The 12,366-nt window shown below is 44.2% G+C and overlaps 1 pseudogene; it reads right to left on the bottom strand.

The window, feature by feature from the left end:
• Nucleotides 1–3,570: 3,570 nt before the first annotated feature.
• LOC101411298 (small ribosomal subunit protein mS26 pseudogene) lies at nucleotides 3,571–11,745 on the bottom strand (annotated as a pseudogene).
• Nucleotides 11,746–12,366: the final 621 nt, after the last annotated feature.

Consider the following 12,366-nt stretch of genomic DNA (forward strand, 5'->3'; position numbering starts at 1 on the left):
AATGTATAAAGATTGAAATCATACGAAGCATCTTCTCTGGCCACAATGGAATGAAGCTAGAAATCAATAGCAGAAGGAAAACTTGAAAACTCATATATATATGGAAAGTAAACAAAATGATTGTAAACTGCCAAAGTGTTACAGAAGGATTCACTGGGGAAATTAGAAAACACTTTGAGACAGATGAAAACAAAAACACAAAACTTTGGGGGTACAGTGAAAGTAGTGCACAGAGGGAAACTTATGGCTCTAAATGCCTGCATTAAAAAAGAAGAAAGATCTCCAATTAACAACCTAACTTTACTCCTTAAGAACTAGGAAAGAAAGAGTAAACTAAATCCAAAGCTAGCAGAAGGAAGGAAATAATAAAGAACAAAGTGAAAAATGAATGAAATGGAGAGTAGAAAAACAATAGAGAAAATCAACAAAACCAAAAGTTGAGTCTTGGAAAATATGCACATCCAAAAAAAAAAAAAAAAATCTGACAAGGCTTTAGCTAGATTGACTATGAAGAAAAGAGGAAAGATGCAAATAACTAAAATCAGAAATGAAAATGGGACTGTTGATCTGTACAGAAATAAAAGGAAAATACAAGAATACTATGAACAATTACATGCCAACAAACTAGATAGCCTAGATTAAACGGAAAGATTCCTAGAAACACACAAGTTACCAAAACTGCCTCAAGAAGAAATAGATCTCAAAAGACCTATAACAAGTAAAGACCTTGAGTCAATAATTTAAAACTTTCCAACAAAGAAAATTCCAGGACTAGATGGCTTCAGGGGTGATTTCTACAAAAATTTAAAGAAATCTTAATACTAATCCTACTCAAATGCTTCCAAAAATCATAAGAGGAGGGAATACCTTCTAACAAACGCGATGGGTCCAGCAATCTCTATCAAAACTCCAATGGCTTTCTTTTGCAGAAACAGAAAAGCCAATCCTCAAATTCATAGGGAATTGTAAGAGACCCGGAACAGCAAAAACAATATTGCTAAAGAAAAAGTTGAAGGATTCACAACTACTGATTTCAAAATGTACTACAAGGTTACAGTAATCAAAATAATTTGGTTCAAACGTAATGATAGACAATAAGCCAGGGATCGAACCCAGGATCTCGTACATGGGAAGCAGGCGCTCAATCAGAAGCACATTTTTTAGTGTAACTTTTTTGTGTAATGTATTTATCTTAAAAAAAAATACAATTTACAAAAATGATGTGGTGGAGGTGGGAGTGGGTTATATGGGAACCTCTTATGTTTTTTGTTTTTTTATGTTTTTTAATATAACAGTCCATGTGATCTATTAACTTTAATTTAAAAAAAAAACATTGCTGAGTATGTGGAGAAACAGGAACCCTTATATGGCTGATGGGAATATAAAATGTTGCAGCCACTGTGGGAAACAGTTTGACTGTTCCTCAAAAAAGTTAAACATAGAATTGCCATATGACCTAGCAATTCCCTCCATAGGTATAAGTGAATATTTAGGTATAAATCTAACAAAACATGTATAGAATCTATATGTTAAAGACTACAAAATGCTGATGAAAGAACTCAAAGATGACCAAAATAAATGGAGAGATATGCCATGTTCACAGATTTCGAGACTCAACATGGTAAAGATGTCAATTCTTCCCAGTTTCATCTATAGATTAATGCAATTCCTATCAAATTCAAGCGGAAATTTTTTATAGATTTAGAAAACTGGATTCTAAAATTTATATGGGAAAGCATAATGATTAGAATAGCTAAAATGATTTTGAAAAAAGAATAAAATTGGAGAAATAACATTACCCAATTTTAATAAACAAAGCTATAATAATCATGACATGGCATTAGCAAAGAGATAAACACACATCAATGAAACAGAAAAGAGTCCAGAAATAGGTCCACACATATATAGCCAATTGATTTTTGACAATGGTGCAAACATAATTCAATGGAAAGAAAGATAGTCTTTTCAACAAATGGTATTGGAACAAGTAACCATCCATGATTTAAAAAGTAAACTTATGCGGAGTGGATATAGCTTCTGATTGAGCACCTGCTTCCCATGTACGAGATCCTGGGTTCGATACCTGGTACCTTCTAAACAAAACAAAACAAGCAAACAAATAAAAAAACAAAACAAAACCAATGCTCATTGGGACTAGATGTGGCTCAAGTGGTTGAGCACCCTCTTACCATGCACAAGGTCCTGGGTTCAATCCCTGATACCTCCTTAAAAAAAAAAATGAACATCTACTTAACCATCACCTATATGCAGCACTTAACTAACATGGATCATAGATCTAAACATAAAATTTCAAACTATAAAATTTTTAGAAGGCATAAGAGAAAAATTTTCAGGACCTGAACTTAGGCAAAATGTTGTAAGATATGACACCAAAAGCATAATCCATAAAAAAAAAAGAATTGATAAATTGGACTTCCTGAAACTTAAAAACTTTTGGTTGGCAAAAGACACTATCAAGAGAATGAAAAGACAAGCTACAAATTGGGAGACAGTATTTTCAAATCACCTATATCCAGAATACATAAAAAATTCTCAAAACCCAACAGTAAGGAAACAAACAACCCAATTAAAAATGGGCAAAAGAATAGACAAACACTTCACCAAAGAGGGTATGTAACTATCAAATAAGCACAAGAAAAGATGTTCAACATCATTAACCATTTAGGAAATACATTCCAAACCACGATGTTATGACACTACACACCCATTTGAAAAATTTTTAAAAAATTAATACTGAAAATATCAATGCTGATTAGAATGTAGAGTAACTGGAACTCTCATACCTTGCTGGTGGGAATGCAAAATTGTATGGCCACTCTGGAAAACAGCTCTGCCGTTTCCTATAAAGTTAAACATATACTTTACCATATGGTCTACCAGTCTCACTCCTGGTTATTTATCCTAGAAGAAATGAAAACTTATGCTCATACAAAAACCTGATGTAAATGTTTATAACAGCTTTGTTCATAATTGCCCAAAACTGGAAACGACCTAAATGTCCTTCAACAGGTGAGTGGATAAACAAACCGTGGTACAGTCATACAATGGACTACTACTTAGCAGTAAAAATGAGCAAATTATTGATACACAACAACTTGGATGACTCTCCAAGGCACTAGGCTGAGTTAAAGAAGTCAGCAAGAAAGGTTACATACTGTAGGATTCCATTAACACGACGCTCTCAAGAAGACAAAAGTATAGTGATGGAGAACAGACCAGTGGTTGTCAGGTGTTAGGGGTGGGGGAAGAGTGTGATACGAAAGGGAACAGCATGAGAGAGCACTGTTCTGCATTCCAAGTGTGGTGGTGGTCACATGAATCTATACATGTGTTAAAGTTAATTGAATTGTGCACTCACAAATCAATGTCACTGAATAATAATTTTTTTCATTTGTTTTGGCTTGGTTTGGTTTTTGGTGCTCCAATAAAGTTTTATTTACAAAAACAGGCAGCAGCTGGTGTGGCCCCAGCCTGTGGTTCCCCCGTCCCTGCCTTTGATGATACTGAGGAGAAGGCCTGGCTGCCCCAGAGCACTGCGGAGCCCCTCATCTACTCCCGGTCGGGGACCCACTGAGGCGTTGGCGGGCAGGACAGGCACCATGGTTGGAGTTTCCTATGAAACTGAGTGTGCAGAGGCCAGAGTAGGTGGAGTCTTCCTCATAAGAAGCACCAACTGCTTTATTCCGCGTCAGGCCCAGCCCTCCCACCCCCAGCCACACGAGGTCCCTGTCCTTACTCGGCCCCAGGCGCCCCTGTGCTGTGGCTTGAGCAGCAGCCCCTCTCTCGTGAGCGCCCAGTTAAAGCTCTTTGGTGAGTCCCATGCTTCCTCCACCTGGGCATCCAGGTTCTCTCGGGAGGTTAAGTTTCTCGCCTCCTCCTGCAGCTGAAGCACTTCCCGCTCTTGAGCTGCGCCCCGGCCTGAGCCTTGAGGGCCGGGCAGGTCTTCTTCTCCGCCTGCCGCTGCTCGTGCCCCCGCGCCTCCTGCTGCAGCCTCGCCAGCCGCAGCAGCTCGTGCAGCCGCTGGTTCTCCGCCCGGTTCCGGGTCATCAGCTCCCGGTGCTCAGCGGCGTGCTCCCGGGCTTTGCGCTCCGCCAGAACCCCTGCCCGGGTTTCCAGCACCTTCTTCCTCACCTCAGCCACAAACTCCAGCCTGAGGGCGCGCACCGTCCGGCGGTACTCCCGGGAGTGCTCCATCAGCACTAAGAGCTCTGCGGGGCCCACCGCCAGCGCGGGCTGCACACGCCGGCCTTGGATGTGGCCGAGGGCGGCGCGGGGCGAGGGCTCGGAGCGGCTCTTGCGGCCAAGCGCGCGGAGTAGCAGCAGCACCCGGGGCCGGCCGGCGCCCGCCTGCCTAGGCCGCTCAATCTGAATAATAATTTAATAACTAAAATTAATAAAATAATATTAGCCTATGAGACAGAGAAGCCTTATCAACCCGAGGCCAATAATACATTGTCTCTCAGCCCCTGCTCTTATATCTTGCAAAAAAAAAAAAACCCTATAGGGTTCTCTCAGGTAATGGGCTACCACAATATGCCAGGCTTTGGGGTTCCAAAGTCATTCTGGTGCAGATATCTACGCCTATTTGGAGAACCCAACTCTAGGAAGAATTTTAGAATATAAATTAATTGGGAGTTGATTCTTGCCATTAGGAAACGATTCTTCACTTAAACGAAAGGCTCCTTTTCCTAAGGATCATAGAGTGTACAGATCACAGACTTAATCGCAAAAGTCAAAGCAATAGGAGCCACAATTTACTGAACTCAAACTAAAATGATATCCCACACAGTTCTGAAATTATTAGGTAAGTCAATGAGATAATTGGGTATAATTGACCAATATTTGAGGTGCACACAAAATGTTTAATGCAGCCATTGTCTACAGGATGTATTCAGCAGGTGCTTGACCCAGCAGAGGATGCACACCCATTGGATGGATAGTCATCCAGCTGAGGCCTGAATTGCCTTCTCCCCAAAACAGAAAGAGTAAACTAGAATGATCCATTCCTTTGTTCCTCTTCCTGGTCTCTCTTCATTGTTATTTCCAAAGAGCAGATCTCAGACAAACCTACTGCCAAGATTTTGCAGACAGACTAGCAAAATATTCAGGTCTGTGTCCAGAAGACCCCCAAACCATCTCATTCAATTCTCCCATCAAACCCATGAAGTGGGCACTTGCATCATTTAGGAATAATTTTGGTTGCAAGAAACAGAATAACCAATCACAGTGGCTTTAACAAACAGGGATTCATTTTTCTCACATAAAAGGTAAGAATGTAATGACTTTGTATGAGCTGCTCCAAGATGACAGGATCCTGGATTAATATCTCCATATTCTCGTGGTCTTCTCACCTTGGTCATAAAATGACTGCCAAAGCATTGCCCTAGCAAGTTCCACAGTGGGGAGCAGAATCAGAGGGATTCTTCTCACCTGCCTACTCTTTATCAAGAAGGAAGCAGGTGTCAGATAGGACAGAGATAGTCCTAGCCCTCCTTCTCTTCTTAGAGAGGGAAACTTTCCCAGGACCACCCCTGGAAATTTCCCCTTTCATCTCACTGGCCAGAACTAATCACATGTTCACCCCTGGATCTGGAACTGGACTCATCTTCCTACAGATCATGGGATGCACTACCTGAGCAAAGTGGCTATTCTGTTGGCGAGGAAGAAAGGGAGGCAATCAGCTGTGTCTGCCATGGTCCTGCTATTATTTGCTTCTTTTTACCAATGAGAAGACCTGCTTAAAAACAGTAAGTGACTTGCCAGGAGTTACCGAGCTATAACTTGGCTGAAGCCAAGTTTCAGACCCTCATCTCTCTGCCATGTTTGTCCTCTATCTTGGTGCTATGTGCATTTTGGGGCTTGGGCTAATGCTATGATCGATTCCTTCCACCCCCTGGAGCAGCAAGCCAGGAGGGCTGGTAGAGCTTGCACTGCTAACAACACCCAAGTTTTAGAAGAAAAAATAGAGAAAGAGCCCCATTGTGAATCAGCATCTACTCATCCTACTTATGAGGGGCAAGCAAGTCTGTGAAAGCTCTTTCTTCCCCTGGTGCTGTCTTCCTTGGCCCCTCCCCTCTAGCCTCAGTTTTCCTCCTTGAACAGTCCTTAGCAGGTCAATAAGTGCAGCAGAGCTAGGTAAGGAAGCTGGCCTGGAAACTTCTGCTCCACCAGCTCCCTCCTAACTCAGCCACCCTAGGCAGCTTCCTTAAGTCTTCTGTGCCTGTTATTGCTGGTTTCCCCAGGGACCCTGTCACCCAAAATAACTCAAAAGTCACCATATATGATTCTGCTACTAACATATGCCCCCTCCCTAATGTGAAGGCTGCAGACCATATTTCAATGAGAAAATAAATTAAGAGGTAATACATTTTCCCTTTTTCTTTGTGTTCCTAGCCGGTCTTGAAATTAACAAGAACAAATGTCACATTAATTTCACTGTTGGGGGCCAGCGCTAAGGGTTACATCAACTGCCCCCTGGGGCTGGGATTCATTAGCCTGGGTGGGAGGTAGCCCTTGGACAAGATGGGGAAAGGGAGGCAAACCCTGGTCATGACCAAGGCCGACAAGAAGTCCTGTTGCGTTTTTGTTGGGATGTTTCCCAAAAGGATGGAGCTGTGTCACTGAAGACAAGTTTTATGGTCTGGGAGGAAGTATTATGTCTGGGTGCCTTCAGTCATCTTACGCAATGTGCTGCTCACAGCTCCCTCTTTCCAAAGGCCTGGTGGGTGAAGAGTATCTGGTTGTGCCTAAGTGAGTTTCTCAGATCCGAAACAATCTCTGCAACACTATTGAGTGGGATCCTTTTACCAGACAAGGAAGGATTAACAAGTCCTTGGATTACTTGAGCAATAAAGATATACTGCCATGGGCCTTTTCATTTGGACTCAGTCTTGGTCAATATCAACATCTTACGCAAGTCGATAAATCCCAGTATCAACCGCAGTGGAAGTGTCAATGTCTGCTGCTGGCAATTTAGTTTATGGTGAATCAAGACCTCGAACGAGGCTTTAAATTTGCTGATGCTTTTTTCTGTGGGGTTTGTCGCAGCTCACCCAGCCGGATCGATTCGATGCGTCGTGCTGGGGAAAAGGTTTGTGGCTTTCAGAGTATTAGCAAGTTCATTTCACGCTGATGCTGCAACAGAGGCCAAGGGAAGGTTTACAGAAGCCGCATTCATCAAGCTGGCTAGTCGCCCACGACAGCCCCTGGGCTCGGAGCAGAGAGACAGAGAAGGCAGAAGCTGGCGACTGGCAATTCTTAGGGAGAAATATAGCTTTCAGGGGTGGGTGGGGGTGGGCAGAGAAGAGGGGAAAGGATTTGGAGGCTCTGATGGCTCCCACGGGACTGCCATGGAACGTTCTCATAGCTGTGGAGAGAATGTGGGCAGTGGCCCAGCTCACTTTGAGTGTAAGGACGTTTCTTTTTTCCTTCCAAGAGAGTTTGTGGCAGAACAACTGGAAAAGGAGTCCTAATTCTCCATCTCTCCCACAACAGTTGCAATGGGACCTTACAGTGCCTCCCATTAATGGGCTGAGTCTCTTTCTCCATTCTTTGGATCTGGGCTGGTCTTTTAACTTACTTTGGCCAACAGAATGCAGCGGCAGAGGTGACAGCAAGACAGTTCCAAGCTCAGGCCTCAAGAGGCCTCACCGACCCCTGACTCCATCCTGAGTCCAAGATCAGCTAGCCTCCTGGAGGGTGAACGAGCATGTGCACAAGAGAGCAGACATGCCAGCTGAGGTCATTCCCAAGCTCTCAGCCTCCAGCCAATTTGCCAGCTGACTGCAGTGGCCTGAGCAAGCCCACATCAGTAGAATTGCCTGGCCAATCCACATACCTGTGAGCCATGATACATGGTTATTGTTTAAGTCAGCGATGATCTGGGGGTAGTTTTCTATGGAGCATTAATGTGCCAATAGATAACTGAGAAGGGTTCATCAGTAACCAGAGCAATGCCTAAGGGAAATCACCCCAGGTCCTGAACTATGGGATTCCTGATTCTCTGAGGACCAGAGTTCTACCAGCTGGTGCTAAAAACCTGAAACTTACACACATTCAATAACAACAAACACAAGGCCAGTTCATCCATTTTCCAAATTGACTGCCAGCAATAAAGACTGTTATTGCCATTCATGTTTGACTAATTTAACATACTCTTAGAGCAAAGGGCATGCCTTCCAAGACAACCAGGTCAACTTGAGTTCCAGGACTCTGGACAACACTGTTTTGTTTTCTGTTATGATTGGGCAAATGTACCTTTTGTCTTCATTTCCCCACTGCACTTTCTTGTATCAATGAACTTGGAGTAAATGGCAGAAGTATAGCAATTCCAGACTAGAAAAAATATAAAGACATCTGTATTAGTTTTCTATTGCTCCCGTAACAAATTATAACAACATAGTGGCTCAAAACAACACAAATTTAATATCTTGCAGTCCTGGAGGTCAGAAGTCTGACCTGGGTCTCAAGGTGTCATCAGGGCTGCATTCCTTTCTGGAAGCATTGAAAATCCACCTCCTTCCCCTTCCAACTTCTAGACATTACCTGCGCTCCCTGGCTCATGGCCCCTTCCTCCCTCTTCAAAACCAGCAACAGCAGGTCAAGACTTCCTCTTTTTTTATTTATTTATTTATTTATTTTTAATCCCCCCCCTCCCCCGGTTGTCTGTTCCCTGTGTCTATTTGCTGTGTCTTGTTTCTTTGTCCGCTTCTGTTGTCGTCAGCGCACGGGAAGTGTGGGCGGCGCCATTCCTGGGCAGGCTGCACTTTCTTCGCGCTGGGCGGCTCTCCTTACGGGGCGCACTCCTTGCGCGTGGGGCTCCCCTACGCGGGGGACACCCCTGCATGGCAGGGCACTCTTTGCGCGCATCAGCACTGCGCATGGGCCAGCTCCACACGGGTCAAGGAAGCCCGGGGTTTGAACCGTGGACCTCCCATGTGGTAGACGGACGCCCTAACCACCGGGCCAAGTCCGTTTCCCAAGACTTTCTCATATCACACCTCTGACCTTATCTTCTGCCTCCTTCTGCTTTTGAAGACTCATGTGATAAGATGATCCATGATCATCTCCCCACATTGGGTCCTTAATCTTTTTTTTTTTAAAGGTTTATTTATTTTTTTCTCTCCCCTTCCTCCCACCCCCCCACCCCAGTTGTCTGTTCTCTGTGTCTATTTGCTGTGTCTTCTTTGTCCACTTCTGTTGTTGTCAGTGGCATGGGAATCTGTGTTTCTTTTTTTGTTGCATCATCTTGCTATGTAAGCTCACCGTGTGGGCAGAACCATTCCTGGGCAGGCTGCACTTTCTTTCACGCTGGCCGGCTCTCTCCACGGGGCACTCCTTGTACGTGGGGCTCCCCCACGCGGGGGATACCCCTGTGTGGCTCGGCACTCCCCGCGCGCATCAGCACCACACATGGGCCAGCCCCACACAGGTCAAGGAGGCCTGGGGTTTGAACCGTGGACCTCCCATGTGGTAGACGGACGCCTCAACCACAGGGCCAAGTCTGCTTCCCTGGGTCCTTAATCTTAATCACATTTGCAAAACCCCTTTTGTCATGAAAGATATAACATATTCACAGATTCCAGCGATTAGAATGTGGGCATCTTTGGGGATTTGAGGGGGGCATATTCTGTCTACCACAGCATCATTGTTTTAACAAGGATAAAGAAACAGGAAGTTTTTCCTATTTTTGGATATCTCCATGGCATCAACAGGCCTATACTTGGAATTCCATAAAATGAGGAGAAGGGGAAGAAGCAGGGATGGAAACAAGCCAAGATCAGCAGCATCCCATAATTCATCCACAGAGTTGCAAGATATCCCTCCCTCCCTGAGATGGTCATCTCACTGCTAAGGAAGCAGGATCTGGCGCCCAATCTGAGAGCAGGATCAGATATCCTGTGTGCAAGGAGACATTCTTCAGGGTATCATCCCCTGTGCAGAACTTCCAGAAGCTGGGGATGCACCTCATGGCACTTTCAGGCAGGCCAATCAGGAGCTATATCAGACTCTGCAACCAAATGCTTCTTTCCCTACTTATTGAACTCCTGTGCTAAGAGTTAAGGGACTGCAGAGACAAATTTGGCACAGATGCTGCCCTCCAAAGAGCTTACAGACTAGAGAACTACACAAAAACAGGCAAAAAAAATGACTATTTGGATTTTCAGAAGGAGAAAAACTTCACAAGAGACAGATAAAATATGATGGAAGTTCAGAACAGGAAAAGTTGGTAAGGGTGCAGAGTGGATAGGGAGAAGAAGAAAAAGAAGAATCTAGGAAGGCTTTTTGGAAGAATTTAAGGCTTTTTGGAGAATTATGTTAAGGAAACATAATATTAATTTAAGTGGTAAGTTTTATGGTTTATACCAGGGTAGAGAGTTCTGTAAAGAGGTAAAGATTTTAGGCTTTGCAAGCAATATGGTCTCTATAGCAACTATTCAGCTCTTCAAAAGCTGCCATAGACAATATGTAAATGAGTGAGTGCAGCTGTGTTCTAATAAAACTTTATTTAGAAGCACAGGAAGCAGGCCAGATTTGGTCAGCAGGCTATAGTTTTCTAGGCCCTGTTTTAAGCCATGCTGTAGATTTCCAGTGAACGTTAGCATAACAATGAAAGGATTTATGGAAGATACAGTGCTCTGGTTAAGCTTTGATAAGTAATAGGACTTGAATAAGCAAGAAGAACAATTGAGGAGAGGGTAAAATTCGTAAATTTTATGGGCTATTAAACAGATGAGGCCCTCAAGAGTTTCAATGAAGGTTTTGGGTGGGAGAAATAACTGGAAATATAGCTAGTTTGAGAGCTATTTTATGGAGAGCTTATTTTATGGAGAGCCTTGATCAGCAAGAAGCTTAGATCTAAGACAATGGGAATTAAGAAGCCATTGATAAATTTAGAGCTGGAAAGGGATAGTAGGCAAATAGTTTTTGGAATCACTAAGTAAATTCAAGGACTAGCCTCTGGGGTTATCCAAGTATGGAAAAAACACCAAGGTCCTAAGGACTTTCCTTGTAATCCAGAGGTCAGGAAGGGGAGCTCCAGAATTGAAAACCTTCCCTTTATTCCCCAGTCATGACGGGGCATGCTTCCATACACAAAGAGGAAGTCAGTCTGCACTTCTGGTCCCAGACGCCATGAAGACACTAGGTGCCGTTAGGGTCTGGGCTTGGCGTCCCCAACGCCTTGGGCATTTTGTCCTTCCTGGTCCTCAGCAGAGGGGTCTCTCCCTCCAGCTCTTCCCAGCTCTTTCCTCTCTGCTTCCTCCACCCCAGAGCCCTGCTGCTGCTGTGAATCACTTGTTGTAACAAATGAGTTACCGAAGGTTCCAACAAGATGCTCATCGTTATCCCCAGCAGGAGAAAAGCAGCCACGACCTGGAGCTGGGACCTTGTTAGAGTTTGTAATGAGCTGACGGGAAAATATTTCTGCCTGGTTAGAATCCCTAATGAGCTGCTGACTACGGTGAGCAGAAGAAGGCCAGCTTCCAGCTCCCTCCCACCCCCTCCCCACCTCTTCCTGCTCCCAAGCCAAGCTCTAGGCTGGAGAGGGTTCTTTGGCTGCAGTTAAAATCATAAAAACAAAGACAAAACAGTCCCAGTACCTCCCTTCCCCTCCTCATCTCCCTCTCCTGAGCAGGATGTCTCCATCTTATTCATTTTCCATGTTCCCCGAGGACCACCGCCACCTGCTAACACCCTAATGATGCCCCCTGGACCTACCCCCATTACGGGTAACAAGTGCCCATGGGTCCTGGCGAGAGTCTCACTCAGAGAAAGCGGGAAAGGCAAGAAATTACAGAGTCTGACTGGCTGCTGGAACATGCGACCACAGGCCGAATTCCCACAGTGACCAGTCAGAGCAACGTTGCAAGTGCAAAAAAAATTTGCTCAGGTTCAATTCCGAGAATATTTTGATACCTCCATTTTCTTCCAGTTGACTGGATTTAGAAACCATCTGGATTAGTTCCAGAGTGAATTGATTCACCACAATGATGATTTTTAGGAGGAAAATAAAAACTCACCACGTATTTTGGGGTTAGCTCATGGTTCAATAAAAAATAATATTTGGGTTCAGTTCAGCATTCATGTTGTGCTTGTGTTCAAGTCCCTGTGAAAGAGGCACTTGAATTTTTGAAAACTTCAAAGATTTTCATGTAGTCTGGGTAATGAATTCATGGGAAGAGGAGAGGTTTTGTAGGTAGGAAAAGAAGATAAAATCCGTTGGTAAAATCTCCCTTGGGGTACTGTGGGTTCAGCCTTGGCCCTTCCACCTGGGAGGGCTAATTTCCACCTAATTTCCAAGGGCCCCCACCACTATTAGAGAGTCCCTCTGGTGCACCCCCTAAA

The sequence above is a fragment of the Dasypus novemcinctus genome, chromosome 3 (genome assembly GCF_030445035.2).
Source record: "Dasypus novemcinctus isolate mDasNov1 chromosome 3, mDasNov1.1.hap2, whole genome shotgun sequence".
Classification (NCBI taxonomy): Eukaryota; Metazoa; Chordata; class Mammalia; order Cingulata; family Dasypodidae; genus Dasypus; species Dasypus novemcinctus.